Source organism: Pelmatolapia mariae, linkage group LG8, assembly GCF_036321145.2.
Source record: "Pelmatolapia mariae isolate MD_Pm_ZW linkage group LG8, Pm_UMD_F_2, whole genome shotgun sequence".
NCBI classification, from domain to species: domain Eukaryota; kingdom Metazoa; phylum Chordata; class Actinopteri; order Cichliformes; family Cichlidae; genus Pelmatolapia; species Pelmatolapia mariae.
The window spans coordinates 20,457,270-20,466,599 of record NC_086234.1 but is presented as its reverse complement, the minus strand read 5'-3'; positions in this window follow the sequence as shown (position 1 = coordinate 20,466,599).

Genomic DNA, 9,330 nt, shown 5'->3' with positions numbered 1-9,330 from the left:
TAGTACACAGACACTCTGCACCCAGAAAGATGATGCTTATTTACAACAGCATGACCAAAATGGATTTGTAGTAGTTAATCGAGGACACAATATAACCCTCATGCGAGGGTAAATTTACAGCGACACAGATATTTTGTGGCTGTGATTCAGGTGTAACCTTCATGCTTAATTTCATCATGATATATTGGCCTACCTGTAATAAAGCAGAAACACAGACACACTGAAATGCTCACGCAGCCTTTGCACCCTTTCTTTTGACTGTAAAAAAAGCAGCTGTAATAGAGAGCCGTGCGCCATGTCAAGCTGTATTTTACATTTACAAGCGTATCTCACAACAAGCCAATCTAAGGTGGTAAGGCCAGATGAGGCTGGCTGTATCACAGCCCATCTAGTCAGCAGTTGCTTGCTTTATAACGTGGCCTGTATCTAAGCAGAAAGGATATTTAGGGAGCGATATAAAGAGAGATAAATGATGGGTGGCAGGGAGGATGGATGAGCGAGGGAGAGATGTAAGGAGAGAAGGCTCATGTATAAAAGAGGCCGTAAAGAGTGGAGAGGTTGGTTTCAGTGTGTTTAAGAGCTTGGCAGAGGAGCAGCTACCGCTACTGCGACTGTGGTTTCTGGGGAATCAATGTCTGTGTGCGCATTTGTGTGTGTGTGTGTGTATGTGTGTGTAATAGGGGGAAAAGGATCCAGGGTATTTTCCTGGCATTTGATGGACAGCTTAACGCGCAGCTTGTAAAAACAGCAGTGCAAAATGTTCCACGTGCCAAGGGACAGGGTAGGTCACACACACACACACATCGGATACACACATACACGCACAATAAAAGTGAAGTGCACAGTTGTAGTCTTATTTATTAGGGATCCTGTGGTGTGGGTGAACAGTCACTGGGTAGTAGATCAGCCCAGGGTAAAACCAGATGATGTTTTCTTAACATTTCCCCTGATAATTTCCAACATCTCCCTCGCGTAATCACATTTTCAACATTCCCCCGTAGGGGAGGGCGAGCCTGTTAAAACCCTCACACTCGTGACCACATAGTCTCAATTAGCCCTCGCTGATATTTTGTGTGCAGCTAATGAGCTCAAGTAGTTTGTGCAACAACTAATGACAGCGAAACTGAGTCACAGAGAAATGGCAGATAGGACTTGGACTTCTCAGACGAGATCACTTTAAAGCCATCGCCTCCCTCACCGTTCACCTCTGCTCCCCTTGCCCTTTATTGTCCATGTCCCATTGGTATCATATCCCCAAACCTCTAGTTCAGTCCAGTGAACCACAATGGAGGGCTGATTTCATTTTGCTGCGTTACAGCCAATGTTGCACAAGTTTTCCATCTCTCTGCACCCCAACTCCTCATTTTTCATTCCTATTTCAGTCTCAACACGAGAATTTTGAACCAGCGTTACAACATTCGGCGTTGTTGCATTTTGTCGGGGGATTGTATGGTTGAGCAACGATTACAGAAGCTTAACGGTCCTTTGGCAGAGGTATTGCTCTTTTGCATTCCAAAATGAGCAGAAAAAGTAACTTTCTATGTAACATACCGTAAAGGATGAACTTACAAATGTTGTCAGGAAGTGATCTAAAAGCAGAAATGTTAAATGAATAATTTGTCTGTTTTATTTCAGATATCGGAGCTGACATCTTTGTGGATTTGGTTGTGGTCCCCACATGGTTGGATAAAATTGAATAACTCATGACATTTTCAAAGGAGATATTGAATGAACACTGCTGACCTTCAATAAATCCATTCTTAACTCATATGCTATTAAGATAAAAGATGGAGAACATACACAGTTGTGGGGAAGCAGTACCATGTGATTCAGATCATGTGGTTTTGGGGAGAAGCATTTTTAAATCGAGCTGCATGGCCCGGTTAGTCAGTTGCTTCATCATCTTGATCAAGACTGTGATTTCAACAGCAACAGCTGGATAGTTTCCAATATATTTTGCTAAACCCATGTGTTGTGATGTTTGCAATGTAGGCTTTAGGTGAAACTTTTCATCAAACATTTAAGAGATGGATATTAAAATTTGTACACATATTCATGCTGCACTTAGAATAAACTGTGTCATGTTTGATCATCATCTTTCCATTTGATTCAGTTTTTTATCTGCCCAATATAAAAAAAAATGTATGATGTAAATGTATGATATATTTAACTGTAAATATCCTTTTGTTGAAGGGAATAAAAGTGAATAGAAGTAAATAAAATATTAAATAGATAGTAAATAAAATAATAATAAAAGACTAGACCCAGTTTTTGTCCTGTCTCCCTCCCCTCTCACCCAGAGGGCTGCTTCTCCCTGAGCCTGGTTCTGCTGCAGGTTACTTCCTGTTAAAAGGGAGTTTATTTCTTCCCACTGTTGCCATGTGCTTGCTTTTATTATAGAGAAAACTGTTGTGATTTGGCACTATATATTCAGTATCTCACAAAAGTGAGTACACCCCTCACATTTTTGTAAATAATTTATTATATCTTTTCATGGGACAACATTGAAGATATAAAAACTTTGATACGAAACTTTGATACAAGTTAAGGTAGTCGATGTACACTTTTGTAAGATACATTTCTTCTTTTCCCTATTTACTTACTTTTCAGTCATTGCTTTGTTAAACCCACAATCATACAGCCCTAGATCATCATCTATCATAATGATCATCTAGCAACCATTGATCATGAGTAAAAAATGTGTCTGACCAGCTGGTTGAATGGTCGCTGGTGGTGACCGGTTGAAATTGGTTGCAATGAGGTATACGGTGCAGGACTGAAAACCTCCTTCCAGTTGACACCAACTTGTTTGCAAACACTTGTCAACTTTTCTCAAAGCAGCGTAGTAATCTTTTAGCAACCACAGCAATTACAAAGAGGTTTTTGGTGCAGCATCCTGTTTACAACTGATTTTTACCAGCCAACAACTTCCAACAAACACTTGTCAACTGGTCAGGAAATAGACATTTTCCCTTAGCAACTGGAGGTTGCCATGGGGTGGTGACCAGTGATTGAAGCTCTAGGTTTAGAAACCAGACTACTTTACTTCCGTGTTTGAAAACTAATAGTTTGATTTAAAATGTGCCTGTTTACATGAATCTGTCATGCTGAAAATTGACACCAAATGATATCAGCTGCATTAAAATGTCTTATTATGAAGGCAAGTCTTGATTTATAGAACATTTTAATCTTTTGGGCTCAGTTTGTCATGTCACAATTTTTGTAAATTTTCTTTGCAAACTCATACTTTATTTATTGAATTTGAATAATGAATATCGAACAATATGAATAGTTTTCAAATATTTGACAACCCCAACTTCAATCATAGAGAATCAAACTATGGCTGTTTTAGTTGTAAAAGATGAAAGTGATGAAAATATTTAATAAGTAATGCCACTTATATCAGTTTCTTGTCAAGATTTATGTATTTTAGGTTAGAAAGGTTATTTTCTATCATTGTCATTGTTATCTAGTTAACAGGATGTGCAATGATGCCATGTTGATCTTAGATGTGGGAAAAAATGCAACACATGCTTTTATGTTTAAGGTTTGAATTAAGTGTCTAAGAATCGTGTCGTGCCTCAGAGTATTCAAATGTTTAAAAATGACAGAGGCAGAAACTCATTTATCTCTGCACCAATGGTTTTTCATTTGCACACATGGCGCATATGGTTTGCCTGAGCATTTAAATAACTGCGTTTTGCTCTGATGAGTAAGTTTGTTGCACTGTTTCAATAAAACGTCTCTGCTGACAGTGAAGAGAGGTCCAAGAAAAACAGCATACACACACTTTGAATATCAAAAACCATAAGAAACTGTTTTAAATTAACACCTAGAGGATGTTAAATATATACCAGATGACAGAGCTGAAGCCACCTGGCTATGATGATGCTTTTAACGTATTGTGCTCATGGGGCAGAACGAGTCAGTCTTGTGTGTGTACAGGGGACTGTGGTGGTGGCTGCTCTTTTGTTGTGGCTTCTCAGAATTACAGAGCTCAGATGTTTTAATATTACAAGCAGAGTTTTTTTTTCTACTAAAACCAAAAAACTTCCTTGATCACCTAAATGCTGTGATAGGGCAACAGCTAGCTAGGGGAATTGCTGCAGATTCCACGGGAAGCAATTCCAGTGGCACTTTTATTTACATCTGCATGGAGCCTTGGCACACACTGACATGTGCTACATTAGAGTTTGAATTTAACATTGGCTTTAGCACTTAACTTTTATATAGTAATCTTTGGCTTTTTGCCCTGTGTTTCTTAGTGTTTACCTTTTCCCCATGTCTCCCGTGTTTCCCTGTCCATGCTTCATGTGACTTCTTCCTTTGACTTCCTGTTTTATTTTTATAATCAGTTTGTCTTGTGCATCTTTCACTTCCTATCTTTGCCTGCATTGTGATTGCCTATCCCTTCCTCATTAGCATTAGCTGTGTATTTGGGTCCTTTCTGCTGGTGTTTCAGCTTCACTGCTTCCCAGCACCAAGGAGGTCTTACTGCTGAACACCATTGACAACATGTTTTCTGCTCATGGGTCAGCTGATAACTATCCTTTAGCTGGGATGGCTGCTGCCAGCATCTCTCATAGTCACCAGGTCCAAGCCTGTTCAAAGGTTGATTGACGTGAGGCCGGCTCCTCTTCAGTTTCTAAGCCAGATCCAACCACTGTCTTGCTTGCTCCAAAGAGTGAGCTGGAGTGCTCAGGATCCTGGCCGGTCTGCCGAGGGATTTTGTCTCCATTGCCAGACTCCTGCCCAGCATTGCTTTCACCATTGCAGCCAGCTCTACATACTTCTGGGACCCCCTCTTGAGTGGCTTCATCTGCTTCCCATGCCTCTCAGCCTTTCAGCCAAGTTTTCCAGTTCCCCTGCCTTCCATCCCCCATGGTGTCTGCCATAACCCTTTGCCTCTCTCACCCTTTGCTTGGTGAATTCAGTTCTTATTGTCACATGGTCACATGAAATGAGGCTCCGACATGACATCTGGTGGGTGATTCACACCATGCTGCACCATGCCCTCTCAAACAACTGTGCATGTTCATCTTCTGAGTACCCACTCGCAATATTTTATACCAAACTCTTCAAAAAAGAGACACTGAGAATTGCAGTTGTTGTCCAAATTACTGACTTTGCAAGAAAGATAACTTTTTCTGTGTCCATCTATGTCCTCAATATGCTGATTGCTGTGACACACAGGACATCGAGGGGTAGTCTTCACCTTTAACACAACCAATGCCTCTTTTCACAACCACTGACAGAACAACCAATCCGCTCTCTCCCCCTCTCCTCCCCTCCCTCCATCCATACTAGAGTTACTCATAATGAGGAGCTGCCACTCAAACCGCTTCAAGCAGCACTTATTGCAACACCGTCGAGGTTACAGGACAAGCTACCTTAACGTCTCAGTTGCATTTGTTGAATAAGAGTTTTGAGCAATACAATGGGCAAATCTGGAGGAAAGAGTTTGGGAACAAAGACCACCTCTGCTGTTACTCACTGGATGGGCTATATGAAGTGTGGCTTATGAATTGAAACACATGCATTATGCATAATGAACAGAGACTGAAGGGGGGAAAAAAACGAGAGACACGGAGGAGACATCTTGTCATCACTAAAGGAGAGCGATGGAAAGATGGACAAAGGAGATGTCCCAAGGGAATATGCACTCATTCTGCATGGCTGCCTATCCGTCACCATGGAAACTGTGTGTGTGTGTGTGTGTGTGTGTCTGTGTGTGTGTGTGAACATTTGTGTATGTGTGCACTGGTGACTAACATTGAGCTGTAGGGTGTGTGTTTATTAGGAGGGGTAATAATGTGTAGGTGCTGAACGGCGGGCCTCCTACCGCGTTAGCAAGAATACCTTCGAAACTCTCTATGATCACAGTCGACGTCACGTGAGTGCGCAGCTGTGTGTGTGTGTGCGTGTACAGACAGAGTATGTGGATAGAGAGATCTTATCGTTTTAAAGCAGGACACCAGGTTGATGAGTGATCTGCCGTATGGTGTGATTGATGAAGGACAGACTGATGAACACTTGATGAGATGAAAGGGTGAAGAGGCATTGGCACGCAAACACTGACTCATGCACGCTCATCAGCACACACACTGAAAGACAAAGCCCACGACTGTGAGGCCTGTGATGTGCGTGTAGGTATCACACGTTTATGCTTACTTGAAGGGACAAGAAAACTTACAGAACCAAAGACACATTATGCAAAAACACACACAGGCACTCGAACACACACCTCAGGAGAAGATAAAGGGACGTTTAGAGATGAAATGTTTTCTTTGAGCCAATGGAAACGTGACATGAATAACACACAGGAGGCTGTACTACCATATGCTTGCTCCCAAACACACACTTAGGCTTACACACATGCAAGTATAGCTAGATAAATAAAGACTGACAGGACTTGGAGTAGTTCAGACAGCAGTGACAAAGACAGACTTGTGCCAATCTTCATACATATCATTTATTGTTTTGATGCAAACATTTCCTCCAGAAAGGAGACTTTAAAACATAAAAACTAAATTTACTTTTAATTCAACTCTATATTACCATATCCTAATTATAAGGTAATATAGGGTAATATAAGGTATTTCCCGACTTTTGGGATAAATAAAGAACTTCTTATCTTTCTCATGTTAACTGTAATGTAACCATGGGTATAGGCCTACACTAGGTACACCTCTGAATCAAAGTGTTTAGTCTGCGCAGGGTTCTTTATTTTGATAACCCACCCGATGCTGTGTCCTGTGTCTGTGCCTCTTTGTGATTGCTAACAGTTGCTTCTAGTTTCTAGGAAAGATGACGGCTTGCCTGCAAATGCTTGTCCTTTTACTCTCTGAGCTGTAGTGAAACTTGAAAAAGTGAAACATAGATTGGACATGGAAAAAATCAACTTCAAACTGAAGGTTCTACCTTACTGCTCAAACAGAGGTATTTTAAATTATGCAACTTTTACTTTGCAGGTGAGAGGTCTCCATTTTTGGTTTGCTTTTCATTACCACTTAGCGAGTAGTTGACAAAGGTTTGCAACTGAGCAAAATGCAAACTATGGGTTACAAAGCACCAAAGCAAGCAAAGTTTTCATTGCAGCACAGAATACACAATATATATCTCTAAGTGATCAATTTCATGCTAACAACTGTGAGCAAGCTTTCAGAAAAACAGCCTAAAAACTGTGCCAGAATGCACAGGCCTGTTTGAATAAGCCTTTATCAATTAATTGATTGATTGATTTCACAGCAACTGCCAGCAAACTCCAGCAACTACTCGCAACTGTCTGGGGAAATACCCATTTTCCCCTCATGACTGGTGGTTGCCAGATGGTCACTAAGTGGTCTCTTGGCCCATGTGGCTCACGCCTGACACAAACATAGCTGTACCTTGCCTAACCTGGAAGTTCTCCGGATAATATTTAATGTTTTATTCATATAACACACAAGTGTATAAAACGAACAGGCTAGGAATCAGATCAGTCTTTGTTTTTCTATTGCTTTCTCTCACATAGTCACGCACAAGCACACATACACTTGAAACTCTGGCACCTGAGGAGAGTGCCCTGACTGTGCCGACATGTGGGAGCAGTTACTGTAAAGAGACACTGCCAAGACCGCTCTGGGTGGGGCAAACAGCTGCCAGGGGTACACACACACACACACACACACACACACACACACACACACACACACACACACACACACACACACACACACACACACACACACACACAAATGCAAAACCTTCAGTCTTATTCACACACATACTTTTTACTTTCACTACTGCAAGAACACAACCACAAATTCTCCATACAGCTTCCTCAAACACACACACATAATTCTCACATAATCCTCCTCAGTCTCCCATTGTCATGCAAGCACTCACGCACGCACACACACTTTGCTGAGTCAACACGGATAAGAAAAAGACCAAAATATAAGCAGGGTTTCCGGGGCCTGTCTTGATTCCTGTTGTCTGACATATAGGAGGCTTAACTGTTCCATTGATTTTGTACTGTATGTTCCTGGTGGTTCGGCCCTGCTCACTCAGTGTGGCGTCTTAATCTCTCAGGATTGTTGTCAGTTGATGAATTGTCATTTATACAGACAGAGAGGAACAGATCTCATCTTTGGGGACCACAAGCGTGAGTTTTAAAACACACAAAGGCAGTTGTCTTTTATGACTCTTACTCTTCGTGCATCTCTCAGGCTTTCATATATTCAGAGTGTGTGTGTGTTTTTTTTAAATATGAAGCAGGTCCACCAGGGCTAATTCCAGTGCACAAATTATTACATTTACCAATTAAAATCTAAATTGTTTATTCATTTTCAGTCACTTATCACCATGGTAACTACATCTAGACACCATCTCTGTTTATTATTATTATTAATATTTGTACCTGGCTCATCTTGGGATTTCTAATAACTACAGAGTTTCTATGTGTTCTTAATTGCTTTCAAATCTCCCATATGTGTAAATTGGAAAGAAAAAAGAATCTACCCCAAATTGCCTTTCACATTTTCCAGATATCAGGTGATATTATTTTTGTGTCTCAGTAATTAGAGCTTCTTAAAAAGAGAGAGCAAGAAAAAAATTGCCTCGGTTTTCAAAATGTGTTTTCTCTTTCCCGCGTGGGATGAGAATGACAAACTGACTTCTATAAGTAACTGCAGGCAGCTTTTCAAGCTAGTCAACAGAGGAAGCCTGTTGTAAGTTACATATATTAGGAAGCATGTTTTCTGTGTTTTTTACAGGATAAGGTTATAGAAAATATTATTAATAATAAAAACTATTAAGACGACAGATGCCTCAGTCATTCTTCTAAATACAAAGCAGCACGCAGAGGACCTTTAGCTTAAAGACTAGAGGGTTGAATAAGTAGCTTGTCTTAAATTCTACCCCGTCACCTCTGAGCCTCATTAACTAAAATAATTTGTTAGGTTTGGAGTTAGACAAACTCTAGCACTCCCACAAACACTAAGCTGGTTAAGGAGTTAGGAAAATGGATCAGTTGTCAGGCCCGTTGATCCTGGCCAACCAGTATGCTCACTCATCATAAGGGAAGAATAGACATTTCCCAGTGGGGTGCGAGTGGTTCGTGAAAGCTGCTGACAGTCATCTTAAAATCAGTTGCTAAAGCCTCAGACATGTAGGTATAGACAACAATCAGTGACCCCCAGGTAACTGCGGAAAAGTGTGTAACCTGCTAATGGTTCATGAGTAGTTGCTGGCGGTTGGTACTGTGAAACTGGTTGCAAAGAGTTATACGGTGCTGCACCAAAAACCACCTTAAAACTGCAAGCCACAAGGAGTAGTTTGTATGGAAGA